The sequence below is a fragment of the Seriola aureovittata genome, chromosome 17 (genome assembly GCF_021018895.1).
Source record: "Seriola aureovittata isolate HTS-2021-v1 ecotype China chromosome 17, ASM2101889v1, whole genome shotgun sequence".
Classification (NCBI taxonomy): Eukaryota; Metazoa; Chordata; class Actinopteri; order Carangiformes; family Carangidae; genus Seriola; species Seriola aureovittata.
In genome coordinates, this window is record NC_079380.1 from 23550109 (window position 1) to 23566157 (window position 16049).

A 16049-nucleotide genomic window follows, 5' to 3' on the forward strand; every position below is an offset into this window, starting at 1 on the left:
CCGTCACCTAAACCTTCTGAAAGGTGCATGACAGATCAGTGGATTTTCACAATGTCATCATCCTCCATTCAGCGTCATCTTTTCTTCCTATCCCTCTCTTCTTCACCACCCTTTCATCGCTGAGTGCATCTAGCCAGAGGTCACTCTCCTTCTCCTCCACCTCCTCCACTCTCCACATGACCCCCTGTCATTATCATTATCACTCAAGTCTTTTCTTAGGGTGCCATCTTCCCTGATTCCACTTTCTTTCTTTGTTTTCATTCACTAGCATCTCACTCAGCTCTTCCTTCTTCTTCTTCTCTCTCCGTCCATCACCTCCTTTAAGTTATTGCTCCAAAGTTCATTGCAGTATCTGTTCTGGGACATGCCAACGCAGGACTGGATCACAGAGTGAAGGACGTGACATGAGTTGTACTTTTACTTTTTGTTCTGAAATCTGACGGATTCACCAACAAATCAAAGCTCCACAAGAACAAAGCGCGAACATACACGTGTCTGTGTTTTCTACCATGTTCTCTACCTCTCTCTACCCCCTCACCTCTCATCCTCCTCACCCCTTTTTACCCTCCCTCGTTCCTCCCCCCTCTGAGCACCTTTTCCTTCTCTCCTCTCTCTGCATCCTTCTCCCTCCTTCCTCCCTCCTCTCCAACTTTCCTCTCCCTCCATTCCCTGCAATCCCTCCTCCTCCTCCTCCATCACACAATCCCCTCCTATCCCAATCCAGCGCACCCTCTCTCTCTCTCTCTCTCTCTCCCTTTATCTCTCCCTCCCTCTCTCTTCCTCCCCTTCATCTCACCTCCAGCCAGCCTGAGCACCCTCCTCCTCCTGCTCTTGGATCGCACAGCCTGCCTGCTCTCGTCCACTTTCTCTTTTTCACTCTCTCTTCAAACCTCTCGCTCTTTCTCTGCTCTCTCCCGTCTTTTACCTCTCTTTCTGTCTCTCTCTCTCTCTCTCTCTGTCCTTCACTTCCCTTCAGCTGCCAGAAGCTCGCTGGCTCGCCGCTCTTCCTTCAACCACTGAGGTTTCAGAAGCACTCGGGACGAAGACTCTGTCACCGGAGGTAAGTGTCTCTGTGTGTGTGTGTGTGTGTGTGTGTGTGTGTGTGTGTTGCTGATGGTCATTCGCCTCACCTGCATCAGCTGCAGCTTTAGGAGGCAGACGGGCGAAAGGAAGGGGACACGGGAAGGTGTAGTGGAGGAAGCCAGCTGTTCTGCAGTGAATGGGAAAGTGACAGGAGAGTGAAAAAAAGATGTAAAGGATGCAAAGAGCGGTAAGACGAGGAGGGTGGTGATGATGACAGTGATGGTGTCTGGGGGGGGGGGTGAAAGAAAAGCGTGGAAAAAGAACGGCTGTTTAGACGCAGCAGTCACAATCGACCACAGCTTCAAAAGAGACAAAAAAGAAAAAAAGAGAGTTAAGAAGATGGGAAGAAAAGCAAGTGTGGAAATGAATGAAAAGAAAGCATGACATGAAAAAATGAACTAGAGAACAGCCGACAGAGAGCGAGAGAAATAATTCAAGCGAAGGAGGGAAAAAATGAGAATGGGATGCTGATACCCCCCCCCCCCCCCCCCCCCCCCCCCCCCGCTGTAGCAGCTGCATGTCTACAAACGCAGCGGCGCTGCCTCCTCCTCCTCCCCCTCCTCCTCCCCCTCCTCCTCCTCTCCCGTAAAAAATCCCATTCACAAACAGGACCTGAAAACAGGGGATGGTGATTGGTTCCCCGAGCGCTGTGCTTCATTGTGTGTGTGTGTGTGTGTGTGTGTGTGTGAAAGAAAAAGAAGGGGGGGAGATGGAGCGGGGGGGGGGGGTGGCGTGATGCTGAGGCTTCGGAGTAGAGACTTTGAATGAAACTGCAGGGTGTGTTGCTTGTACATTAACAGTCCATACTACACAGTGATGCAGAGGGTGAGACACTGATGTACGGAGACGTACGGATCTTTGCATTGGTTCTACATCATGTCAGACGGACGGGCGTGACGGGGGCGTGAGTGGTGATTTTGCACCAGACTTAAACTCATCACCCCCCCACCCTAACTCTTTCCCCCTCATTGCGTCATTCTCAGTGCTGTTCCAGATTGTCACCACCCCCCCCCCCCCCCCCCCCCCCTCCACCGTCTCAGGCACAATCTCACTGCCACCAACCAAACAACCTCTCTTTAGATTAACAGCTGTCCAAACAGCGATGTGCTCCTGCCACACTAATGCTGGGCCAATTAGAAAGTGACATTTGTTGGGGGGGGGGGGTTGCTGCATTAGACTTGAAGGGCAGGGAGGTGAGGAAGGAGGGGAAGTTCAGATATCTTGAAGTTGACTGCTCTCCCTCACAAACACAAACACAGCAACAACAATACAATATTTTCCAGGTGATGTAAAGTCAAAGCAGTTAAAACCGGTTTGTTTTTCACTAATTCACTTCGGCAAATGCACAGTCATCCCCGAGCTGCAAATATAGAGACGTACTCCTGGGAGCTTTGTCTGCCAACCTCAGTGTGCTCCCTTGGTTCACATGCACTTAGTAGGTCAGATGTATAGCTCAGACTCGATCCGTTTGACGCATTATCAGTCATGAACTTAAAGATGTTGAGCTATATTCTGAAAACTAATATTGGGGGTAATGTTTTTTCATCTTAAAGTTCAAATTACAGTAATCTAGACAGGATGAAGAACTTTCCCCCGGGTTAATGTCAGACAGAGGTGATTCGACTGATTCGAGATACTCCTCAACGGATAAATACAACCATGAATAAATCCGTGTAATTGGTTTCCCGAAGCTGAGATTTGAATTAGGCTGGGTTATAATACATTCATCACAGTCTTGTCCATGTTAAGACGAAGAAAGTTACACTCCTTTACGGCAACAAAACAACAAGCGTCAGTTGGGTGGACAGAGATGTAACTGAGGATGTAAAATGAGAAAAAAAATATGGGCCCCAAAATCGAACCTTGAGGTACACCACAAGTGAGTTTTGTAGACAAAGAAATAACGAGCAGGATAATATAGAATCCAGCCTATACAATAACCATTAACACGCCCCTCTGGACCTTGTGTTATCCCCATGCACTGTTAAACCCACACATCACGCGCACCCATAAACTCCATCACTTCCCCATTTAGAAATAAAAGTCCGGCGTGATGTGCGGCAGCATATCTTCTCCTGACTTCATGGGAATTGAGTGATTTAATGAGTGTGGAGCTCCGTGGAGTGTGAAATACCCAGGTGTGATATAATGCTCCCGGGGGAGAAGACCTCACAATGTGGCTGTGGGAGTTAGTGTGTGTGTATGTGTGTGTGTGTGTGTGTGTGTGTGTGTGTGTGTGTGTGTGAGAGAGAGAGAGAGAGAGAGAGAGAGAGAGAGAGAGAGAGAGAGAGAGAGAGAGAGAGAGAATGGTTCTATATGTGAATCAGAGGAAGGAAGACAGGAAGTGGGACACAAGAACAATCTGGTGTGTGTGTGTGTGTGTGTGTGTGTGTGTGTGTGTCTGTACAGTATTGATGCAGGTGTGTTCAGGGAAGCGTGGAAGAACCAGGGTAGGAGAAATTTGGGACCTTTAGGTGTCAGAGGGATTGGGAGAGGTGGACTAGGAAAGGCAGTTAAGTCAGACTGGGATTTCAGTGTGAGTGTGTGTGTGTGTGTGTGTATTTAAAATGTGTGGTTATTAAGGTCTCTAATTAAGTGCAGGAGCTCTAAGTGCTGCTAAATTCTAGTTTGAGGTGGCTCTCGTGGCCTCGTCAGCCGAGATGGAAAAAGTAAGTGTGCATGAGTGTGTGTGTGTGTGTGTGTGTGTGCACTTCTCTCTTACTGCTTATCCCAGGTTCAGGTGCAGAACAGTGTCGTCAGCTGACTCAGCACATCTGCCGAAGCGAACGGACATATTCACATGAAAACTGTCACAACAAAATGAGAAATCCAAAAAACTGTCTCCAACTCTGGGTTCAGACATTAAAGAGACTGAGTGCAGACTGGGAATGATACAGCAATTTACACTTTACGATTCAAGCAGGATTGTGTCTGAATTTCTCCCACCTCTGCTGTGGGACAGTAGCCTGCCTCTGTTTAGCTGTTCTCCCTCCATGTTGCATGTAGGGCTCATAAACTTATACTTATCCCACCACACAATGGCTCCTGATTAAGACCCAAAATAGGTTTGACTGAGTCCTAAAGGTTCACCTGTATAATTACATGCTGCCGGGGGGTGGGGGGGGTGGGGGGGGGGGGGGGTGGGGGGGGTGGACCATGAACGTTCAGCCATCCATCGTATTCATCCTGTTCAGATACGGACCAGAGTGGTGGAGTGAAAGACTGCCATGCTGCAAGTGTGGCTAACAACACACTGATGCTGAAACACACACACCAGACACACACACACACACACACACACACACACAACACACACACACACACACTGTCATGTATTGTCAAACTGCACACAGCCGTTGATTCATTATCTGTCACTGCCTCGGCTGCAGACATGTACTAAGACTTGATGGCACAATGAATAAACTGGTGGATGTGTGTTGACATGCAGGTGTGTATGTGTGTGTGTGTGTATGTGTGTGTGTGCGCCCATCGCCCTCTGGTTGTCTCTTCTCTCCGCTCTGCTGTTCGTTGCCGAGTGCGAGTGAGTGGGATGGAAACCGGCCAGTGGGTGGACTGGACAGGGAAATGTCATTTTACTGGGAGATGTGGAGGAGCGCTTGTTTGTGTGGGTGTGTGATCGTAGTTTCACTGGATAACGGAACTTGATTTCTTCGGTGTTTAACATCACCGTCGTATTTTTTCACTTTCCGCCCATTTCCCCACGATTTTTTCCCTCTTTTCACCGTCGTTTTAAAATCCATGTCAGTGTTAATCTTCTTCTCCACCTGTGAGCTGATGTGTGACTGTGAGATAAGCTGGGACCGCTGAGCATATGGTCACCTGGTCTCCGCGGTTACTCCGCCACTTAAGAGGTTGTCTGGGTAATTACAACAGCGTTCCTCGCCACGGAACAGAGAGAACTTGAATTTGCGCCGATTTTGTCATGAAAAGCGCAATTAACCCAGTGTTCAGGGCCCCTGATGAAAGGCGTTAATTAAAACGTAGATTCTGATATAAGAGGATGAAGAAGAGCTCGTCTTTTTTTTGCTGAGGTGCAGATTTAAGAAATGAAGGGAAACTGGGGATTCGGTGGGAATCAGAAATATACAGGGTCAAATCCTGACTGCCTCCTTTCTGGTGAAGATTGACAAGCACAAATGCAGCGTACTCCACGGCGCGTTCGCTCATCGCGCCGCACGCGGAGTCGTCTGGGTTGTTCATCTAATCGGCACAATCTGTGACGTGCTGCTGCACCGCAGGTCACTGAACCTTGTCCAGCAGATGCACTCGATTACAAACAGGTGCACACACTGGCAACAACAAACTGTGTACTGATGCAGGGCAGGTCGCAGATGACAGCGACATCCCCCCCCCCAACCGCACAGTCACATTTATGCAACACACACACACACACACACACACACATCATAATGGCCTTAAACAGAAGGCTGTGATCGACAGACAGGTTCTCTGGTGAGTCTCCGTTGCCAAGGTCAAGGACAGATGTTGTGTGAAGCAGCTGACATCTGGAGAGCGCTTGATGGTCTCACTGATAAGCAGAGGGTGATCAGTGGAAAATACGCCTGACGCTGCAACGGATTAAGAGGTTATTATCATTATGCGTGTGTGTGTGTGTGTGTGTGTGTGTGTGTGTGTGTGTGAGTGTGTGTGTGTGTGTGTGAGTATACGCCTGCAGACGCTGGTACGACATTGTGTGCAGATGTAAGCGTGTGCACGTACGCATGTAAGCGTGTGGATGGCTGGAGCCGCGCCACCTGTTACCATGGAATTATGAGCGTGAAGTGAACGCCATCTATTGAAGCGTCAGATGTTGCCGTTTGGCTAATTCTCTAATAAGCGATGGCGTTGCGGCGGCGGCGTTGTCTGCCAGACGGAGCTCAGCTGGACTTTGTGAGGTCATGTGAAGGTGCTGCACACTATCACAGCAAATGAAAAGGTCTCAGGTGTTACCGCCGCCCCTTTGATGGCTAAAATGCAATACCTGCCTGACTTTAAATGTCTTTGGTTTAATGGATGTTCTTCCTCTTTCCTTTTATCACCGCCGCTCATCTCCACTCATTCTGCATGCAGGACGTGAAGCAGCGTTACATAAACACACACAAACCCCAACACACCTGAAAGCAGCTTGATGGCTAAAGAGTTGCTCACCTGTCCTCAGATGTTCTGACAGCAGTGCCTTGTGGGAAAACTTTGGTTCCAGAGGTTGTTTGAGCCGTTTGAAGGATTGGATGTGTGTGTCTGGGCGCAGCGGTGTCGAGAGGTGTGAGTATTTTTACCGAGGTGAAAGAGTCGACGCTAACTTTAGACCGTCGCAGAGGTCAGCCCAGTGCAACAGGAGTCAGCCCGCTTCCAATTAGAAAACTCACGACCTCTTAAATGAGATCATTAACGAACCCGCGGTCAGATGGGAGAGAGGCTGAGCAGGAATGGATGGAGACTTTTCTTAATTTAGAGCTTTGACTTCTTTTCTTTTTTTTTAGAAAAGAAAAATTAAATAGGATGATGATGATGATGATGATGATGTGACCTATTTTGTCAAAGCCACTTAAAGCCTCTCTCATCGGGGAACAAAGTCAGGGTCCATATATAGATTTATACCGTGAATCTTCAGGTTACTTGGTCAACAAATGTTATTTTGCCACATCAGTGCAGTTAAAGCATTCAGCACAAATTTTAATTAAGATTAAAATCCTGAGGATTTAAACAATAACTCTTAGATCACAGAAGAACTAACGGGTCTAATGTTTGTCAAAGGAATCGTTAAATCGCTTTTTCTTTTGTAAAGTGAGAGACTGACACTTCTCTGATGTCTGCACGGTAAATATGAAGCTACAGCCAGCAGCCGGTTAGCTTAGCTTAACACCAAGACCGGATACGAGGAGGAAACAGGCAGCCAGGATCTGTCCTACCTACGAGCGACTCTACTTTAACTCTAAAAGCATGACGGGGTGGATTTACGGGGGGGGGGGGGGGGGGGTGGGGGGGGGGGGGGGGGGGGGGTATATGTTCTGGACCAGACGCAGCGCCTTCTTGGATTTGCAAAGAAATTTTCCCTGAAGTTTTTAAAGTAGGATTATTCCAAGTGAGTGAGAAGTTGCTGCAGCAGAAAGAGGAAGTGGGAACAGGAAGGAAAGCACAGTCCTCTTAAAAACAGCTCAAGCTAATGTGGAGCAGCGAACTGTCAATGGTCCGACTGAACTGCATTATCAACCCGCCGAGTGAATGACGGCTCGTCTCAATAACGGAGATTAGGCGAGATGAGCCGAGGCTCCGGCCTCGTTGTGAACAATATCCATCAATCCCTCTCAGGCTTCATCCCGCCCCCTCAGGAACAAAAGGCCAGGGCGGCCGATTACCACTTCCTGACTGCAGTCCGCTCCCGTCTGACCTCCGTTTCCAACCCCCGATTCTACATTTCATTTAACCACAATTCTCATCCCATCATCTATTCTCTCTTTTCCCTGCCTCCGTCTCATCTCCACATGATCTCCTGCTCCGCCTCTCAGGTCTATACTGACAGTTTCCCAGAGAGTCTGGGCCTGATGTCGACCCACGCTTTGGCGATGTGTCGGCCCACACCTGACCCGAAGCTCAGCCCGATACCTGAGCCAGTGTTTTTAACAACCCAACGATTCCCCTGTCTCTCTCTTTCTCTGCCTCGCTCACACTCCACACAGTTTCTGGTGCGTGCACTTTTATGAAAGTTAAGAAACCGAACACTAAACGTACAGGCGGCACAATCACAATGCAAAGTCAATGGACAGATGTGAACAGATGTAAAAGCATCATAAGTTAAGGCTCAGTGAGTATGTGTGAGAACACGGTTTTGCACGACTCACTCTCAAAAGAGAAAGTAAGCAGGTTTTTATTTTATATTTAAAGCTGCGATACTGAAGTTATGATCCGACACTGGGTTCAGTTCGATCGTCTTTTAACTTCAAGGTTTTAAATCCTGGGGTTTTCCTTCAGACTTCATGTCGGTGATCTGACACTCCTTCATGAGACCTGCTCACTTCAGTGTTGCGATGCCGGGTAAATGCTAATATCAGTAAGAGGCCTCAGGTCGGAGCCACACAGAGCTTTGAAGACGGGTGTGGACCATTACTCCTGCAGCGGACTGATGTTCCAGCGGGTTTTTCTGTTCTGCCGCAGCATGATATAGGAGTGTAACAGCCCTCATCACATGCACAGAAAGAAGCCTTTTTTTTTTGTTGGGATTTTTAATGTGTGTCAGTGTCTTCACACGTGCACGTATGTAAGCGTGCACCTTACCAGAAGAGTGTAGGACTCTCTGAATCTGTATTCATTTGTTCCCCGTCAGCAATAACTCAGTTACACCGTCTCCGTCTTTTGTGACTTTATGAATGACTGCACATATATTTCCATTACATTCCCCACCCCACCCCCCCCCACCCCCTCGCCCATTTTCCATCCTGCTCTTTCCCTCGCTCTGTGAGACGTTGGCCCCGGCAACCAGGCCTGAGGCAAGTCCTGAGTGTGGGCCGAGGGTCAGAATGAAAATGAGAGAGGGGAAGTGTGTGTGTGTGTGTGTGTGTGTGTGTGTGTCTTTGTGTTTGGGCAGTCGAGTGTGTGCTGCTACTCCTGCTGTAACTCTTAGGGTTTTCTGCTGCAAGGTCAATGGAGAGCCGCCCCCCCCCCCCTCCCCCCCCCCCCCCCATCTCTCAGCACTGCAGGAGCTGCTGTCAGTGACAAGAGGGTGTCAGCTGCTGCCGCTGACCGGGCATCACTGCCGGGGGTTATGGGACGCAGGGCAGCGAACACACACTGGCACAAATTGGCATCCTGTGTGCACACTCATGCGTGCGGGACGACGTTTGCTCACTCACGCGGACACGGATTCCTGTACATGAACGCGCAGCACGCCACCAGCGCTCACAAAAAGCGCAGCGATGTTCACTGGAGTTGCGATGTGTGGACAGCCGTCCCACTTACTCTCCTACTCTACTTAAACGCATCATTATCCAACTGTGAGGAGACACTGCCCGTCTATATTTAGACCCGTCCTAAACAACCACCAGCAAACCCCGAGCGCGGCGCAGGCGAGTCGCGTGTCAGTTTACAAACCACTCCAATTAGACGGATGAATAATACTCTACAAGACGAATGTCTAATTACGAGTAGTAGCAGCAGTGAAAATAATTACCAGGATGTAAAGTGGGTAACGGTGTAGCACGTTCTCTTACATGAGCTGTTGACTCAAGGTCAAACTCTCCTCGTTAAGAAGAAACAACTCTGCAGATAATGTAGGCGAAACCCCTCAAACACCCAGCGTCGTGTCAAATGAATTTAAGCAGTCTTCAAACTGTGACTTTAACAGCCCCTCCTCTCCTCTCTGCCTCTCTTCTCCAGCGTCTCCTCTCACATCACAGACGTGGTCCAGAATACAGATTGTGTTTCCCTTTCTTTATTTGTGTAGCCCATAATGCTGCAGGCCGGAGGAGAATGGGAGACGGGAGCGTCCCACCAAGAGGAAAAAGGGGGGAAGCGACAATGAGGTGGTAAAGCTGCTCCACAGACAAAAAAAAGAAAAGAAAAAAAACGGGGATGATAAGAGCTTGAAACAGACGCTGAGAGGGAGAGAATACGTGGAGAAGAATGGAAGATACGTTTACAGACGGGGAGAAAAGATTAAAAGACAAAAGGTATTAAAGCTGAACGCACAATGACGCAGACACCGAGCGAACCTGGACGCCGCCAACTCGCATTACGCTCCTGTACATCAACTTTTAAACCACACCATGAAAACGCCGTGTAGATCAAATGATGATTGTCACTCAAGGGTTACTTCCTGTTTGCGAGGGACTGCGGTCAAACACGTGAGGTTTGCGAAAGATTGGACAAAGAATATTAGTTACAGCAACTTCCTGTTTCATGGCCTTCAATTCAATTTTCACAATGAAGCATCATGAAGGTGTTTTCTGTCTGAGTTCGGGAAAGATTGAGTTATAACTATTTCCTGTTGCAACATTCGCCACATCACTGGAGCCACGCCCCCTGTAAACGAAAACGCACAATTTTCACAATGAAGCCTCATCAAAGTAGGAAGTTGTTGGCTCTGTTTGGACAATGCATGATGGTTAGGATTATAGCAACTTCCTGTTTCATGGTGAGAACAAAAACTCTGACGCTTCGCAATGTAGCGTCGCAAAAGTATCAAATCGCAGAGTAAATTCGAAATCGCTCATTTCCTGTTGTGTTTGAGGTATGGGTTGTAATAAAGTTTTTGTAAGTCTTGGCATGATACATGTGTTTACCGAGTTTCGTGCATGTAGGCGACACACAGTGTGAGTATTGCCACAATAGGAGGCGTTCTCGAACCTTTGACCTGCAAGATAACACATCATGATCAACAGCTGTGAACACATTAACACGGGGGAGTAATTAACTTTAAACTTTAAAGAAAGGTATTTTACCCGGGACGTGTTGTGTTCAGGGAAAAGCCGCCGTCACGCTCAAGTGTAGAAGTGAGTGACTGTTACACTGGATTTCTACTTGATGCAAAGTTTAACAGGAGTCGGAGAAACACCTGCAGCAGGTTCTGACTTATAGTTTTATTTGACTTGATGACTGCAGTATTTTCAGCACTTAATTACCCAACGCCACACACACAACCACGAATCAAACTTCATCACAAAATGTAAATCTCAAACCTGGACAGCGAGAGCCGTCACTCTTGACTAGGGGGAGGTCGTCCTGTGCGTCGACCCTCATCAACAGAAACAGGCCGGTGTGCCGCTGACCTGACGGGAGCGCTCCGTCTGACGGAGGGGCAAACACCGCCAACGCATCATTCAAGCTGGGGGGGGGGGGGGGTTTGTGAGATTGTGAATCCCGCACTTATATGTATATATATTTATATTTTGTGTGTGAGGAACAAAGGAGACACGTCTGTCATGACGCTCTCTAACCTCATTTACTCAGGGCTCAAAAACGTCTTTGTGTTGCATTGCCCTGAGTGCACCGCCACACACACACACACACACACACACACACACACACACACACACACCCCGCGGTTCGATCGACGCCCGTCTCCTCTGATTTAATGTTTTCCTTAAACAAAACTCAGCCAAACTGAACTCCATCACTTTAAAGCAGCCAAGAAAAAAAAAAAAAAAAGGCCCTTACATCACACTGCTGTGAGCAGCCGGGCATGACGAAGACTGCAGTATTTTCAGCTGGGGAGACACAAACTGTCTCTCTCACACACACACACACACACACACAAACTCACACACACACACACACACACACACACACACACACACACTAGCCTTGTCGCGCTTTAAACAGACTGTAATCAGCCAGTCAACCTTCTCTAACACGGCAGCTTCATCCAATAACAGTAAATAAAGGCGACGAACGACGGATCAGTAAAAACATGAATGATTTCTCGCAGGTGAAAGTTTAAGTTACACTGTGATGCTCCGCTTTAGGTTTTCCATCAGTCAGCGAAATGTATTATATGCACCTGGCACCTCATCCCTAGGATAATGTAAATATATATATACATATATACATATACATATATTATTAGGGTTCTGTCTCGTGTGTGATGTCTGACAGGTGTTTGACTCTTCTTGTCAGCACCTTGTCTAACAGGTATATCATTTATGTGTGTGTGTGTGTGTGTGTGTGTGTGTGTCTGGCTTTTTGCATTTGCATGTGTGCGCTTGTGTATGAAAGTACCTGCAGGTTTGCTTCATCAGATGTGTGCACATGTGTAGTACCTGCTCTGAGAGAGTGAGAGTACAGGTGGGTTTTCTGAGTGTGTGTTTGTGTGTCTGTGTGTATGGTTTTGTGTGTTTGTGTGTGTGTGTGTGTGTGTGTGTGTGTGTGTGTGTGTGTGTGTTGTGTGTGTGTGTGTGTGTGTGTGTGTGTGTGTGTGTGTGTGTGTGTGTGTGTGTGTGCCTCCCGGCTCTCTGTCTTGTGATGCTGAAGAATAAAAACAAGAGAACAAGACAGTTAGAAAGAAGGAGGCAGCAGGTAAAGAGACAGAGGAGTGAAGATCACAGTGAGTGACGTGCAGCCTGCAGCCCGGTGACACCGATCACAGAGAACACACACAACATAAACACACATTTCACCGTCAAAGTCAAGGTCGTGTGTGTCGCTGGAGTTAGATACAAGCCTTCGCATCGCGTTCTCAACAATTCAGTATTAACACGAGGGAAACAAAACACACAGTTCAGCAAAGTGCAGAAGTGTGTCGTGAGCGTTGGACAGTCCAAAAACATGCAGGTGCTTCAGTGACTTGTGCAGCAGCTGTGATTGTGTTCATCTCTTATATACAGCATGTGTCCCTAACCCTAACCCCCCCCCCCCCCATGCCACCCTGCAGAGGATAAAGTATAACCATTCATGCCCCTTCTACAACAAGCAGATGGGAAAAGGAAAAACCTCTAGAGAACAGATTGACTGATAAAACACACATGCAGGAGCTGAGGGGGCGAAACTGCCGGTGGTGAGAAAGTGCAACACATTGTCCTGAAAGTGTCCGGTGTTGCAGTAAAACCGGTGAGCTTTGTTACGCTCTGCACGTTGGATTTGTATTGAATGTATTTCTGTTGGTGGTTTGTCGGTGACATTATTTATAGTGTCAAGGTGTTTCGGTTTCTGCGGAGTCGTGTGTTTCTATTATTATTCCCGAGGAAATGGTTTTCTCAACCTCGCTCGTGGCTTGGCACGGCACGGCACGGCACGGCACGGCACATCCTGGGCCCGTTCTGTTTTTCTGCTCGGTGGAGCAACGGAGAGAGGAAGAGGACGTCTCGGTGTTTTCATTACGACACTAGAAGTACACACTGAAACAGAGACGCTGTGTGCAACTAGTTGAGCACAATCCGACCCCTGCAGCACCTGTTGTGCAGGTTTCTTCTGCATTTCAACACCTTTTATCTGCTAAGCCTGATTGTAATTATTAACAATAGGGCCGTTTCCATTTTGTGATTGATGTAGAAACGACATGAATCTGTCCCTCCAGTCTCACAAATATCAATACAAAGTGTAATTAATTCAGAAATTCTCCTCGGCAGGACTGATTCCTACCATGAAAGATTGCTTCCATTCAGAACCTCCCATTCAGATACAGTAATTCTTCTGTCTCTCCCAACAAGTTATAATGGCCATTTTTACACCTCATTGAGCCCAGAGGCAAAATTATGATAGCACAGTTTTGGAAACTATTGATGCTGCTGTCTTTTTAATCGGCGAGATGAATTAATCCATTTTTGGAATGAGGCTGAGAGAGGGAAGAGGAGAGGAGGAGAGGAGGAGAGAATAATGGCCTGGCGGAGGAGAGATGGTGTGGAATCCACATTTATCACATGAAGCCTAAAACCTCTAAAAAAAAAAAAAAACAGCACTTGTTTGTGTGAAAAGTAACTCGATATATTTTTGTGTTTGTTGTGTGTTCATCAGCAGCGGGGTGACATCACTATTCACATGGCAGCGATCACAGTGTTGTAGAAGAGGCTCGCTGGCAAAACATGACAGATCGCTTTCCTGGAATAAGAGGAAACGCTGGGCGCGAAGAGGGTGGTGCAATGATGGGGCCATTGGCTGCTGACTGACTGTGTGTGTGTGTGTGTGTGTGTGTGTGTGTGTGTGTGTGTGTGTGTGCGCCACATCCTGGTCCTCCTGTGGTGATCATTCAGTGCACCACACCTGGAGTATAAAAGCCCGTCTGCTGTGGCCAAATGATCCTGGCAGAGAGGGTTGGAGGGACGCAGGGATGCAGGAGGAGAGATAAAAGGGAGGAGCGGGGAATCATGGATTTAAGGGCTTGATGCAAAAGGAGCCAGGGGAGGAGACTGATGCCAGCACATACAGTAGAAAATAAAGGCGTAGAATTATTGGAGGGAGAGTTGGATAGAGAGAGAGAGAGAGAGAGAGAGACTCGAGGAAGGACGGCCAAATGAGAGGGAGTAGATGGGTGTAGAGGCCGAGAGATGGATGACGGTGTTAATGTGGGTTGCGTGGACGCGTCGTCTCTGCAGCTTGAAGACGATGGAGACGAGGCACACTGGCTAATGAGGGGAATAAAATTCAAAAAGAAAAAATAGAGAAACAAAGCTAAAAGACTGGAGGAGACGGTGAGGCCGAACGAAAGACTGAAATAAAACAAAAACAAAAAACACACAAAAGAAAGAACAAGTAGAAACGCCTCATTGTGTTTTCACTCCTGGCTCCAGCCCCAATGCATGATATCAGAGCACGACTTTGGAGGTGCATCACTCTGCTTTTAAATGGATAAAAGTTACGTCCAAGGACCCCCCACACACACACACACACACACACACACACACACACACACACACACACACACACACACACACTCACTCAATCCAAAAAGCATCTTTCAGTCTGTGTAACTGGCAAAGACAAACCGACGCAGTGTGTAGTTACTCATTACTCGGGTGTGAGATGGAAACAAATCACATTTGGTTCATTATTTTTGAAACTTGTAATACAAAAATTAAATAAACATAATCAATAGATCTGAACTTTAGTCTTTATAAACCTTAATAATAAACTTAGTGTTAGAGATGAAAAGTGGCCTCCATCCCCCGAAACTTTACATGGCACCTCAACAGGAAAATCAGTAAAGTTTTTAAATCCAAAGTGACTCGGTATCGGAAAGTGACTCAACAGGCTGGCTGGCGTTGGGGGCTAGCTGGTTAGCATGCTAACTTTAGCAGAGGAAACAAAGTGATAGAAACAGAGGGATAAAAATGAAGTTTGATGCTGAACTTGCGACGTTTCTTCCACACTGTTGAGTGAACAGCTGCTAATGCTAATGCTAATGCTGGCTATGTAAGCAATAGCAAAAACTCCTAGCGCTGCATCACCACAGTCGCCACCCTTTCTATCCCGTCTCTTGATGTTGCCCATCCGTTGTCGTTTCGTTTGGAGCTCAGGCCGAAGAATCAATGACAAAGATCAAAATGGAAACCACTTGTCTCGCTCTTCATTTGACTGTATCAGCCGCTTTCCACTGAAGCGTTCAGCTACTTGAGATGCAAGGCGACACCCGTTCGCTGAGGCTCATCACATCTCGTCTCACCTGAATAGAGGATGTGGCGCGATGATGAAACGAGAGAAAAACCATCACAGGCCGTGACGAGACTGACAGCTGCCAGCACCCAGCTGAGAGAGAGAGAGAGAGAGACGTTTCTCCCAGAGAGAAAGAAAGAAAGAAAGAAAGAGAAAGAAGAACCTGATGAGATAAAGAGGACAGGATCTTCTGTAGCTCAGAAAACATTCAGAATCCCTTTGGAAATCCTCTTGAAGACACTTAATTGGTGACGAGCTGGAAGATGATTTTGCTTTGGTAAGAAGAAGTTTTCCGTCTTTAGCCTGTGACCTAAATGAGAAGGAGGGCAGGCTTCTCGGGATTAGAAAAGAGGAGTGAACGATAATGTCAGAGCCATGAACAGTCGTTCTCTCATCAGAGCTGAATCACTGTCATCAGTGGGGGGGGGGGGGGGGGGGGGGCTCGACCCTGCTATCCTTTCTCCTTCGCCCCCAACCTTTCCACTTCACTCTCTGCTCTCCGTCTCATCTACACCGTCTCCATCCCGCACCCCCCCCCCCCTCCCCCTCCAGCATCACATGCCTCTCCTAATTACTCCCCCTGTCTGTCTCCTTGTCTCCCTCTGCCTCCCCCGCCTCCCCTCACCTGCCTCATCTGTCACCTCTGATTCCACGTCCGGAGCTTCTATCACCGGACCGAGGAATACTACAACCAAAATCTCCTCCGCGTGTGTGTGTGTGATGTGATTTGAGAAAGGATGAACAAAACAAAAACAAAAACAAAAAAGTGTGTGTGTGTGTGTGTGTGTATATATAACTCCTGGCAACTTCTTTTAATGTCGTGAGCGGGAAAATGGGCAAACAGCTATTGAATGAATGATAAACCAAAT

General features: G+C 47.6%; 1 protein-coding gene across 1 annotated transcript in view; it reads left to right on the forward strand.

Annotated features, from left to right (window-relative positions):
• Window positions 1-784: 784 nt before the first annotated feature.
• The window catches only part of pvalb6 (parvalbumin 6), a 36320-nt gene continuing 21055 nt past the window's right edge, over window positions 785-16049 (forward strand). The window contains exon 1 of the mRNA XM_056402599.1: window positions 785-1060. The gene's annotated coding sequence lies outside the window, so the exon portion shown is untranslated. The remainder of the gene's footprint in view (window positions 1061-16049) is intronic.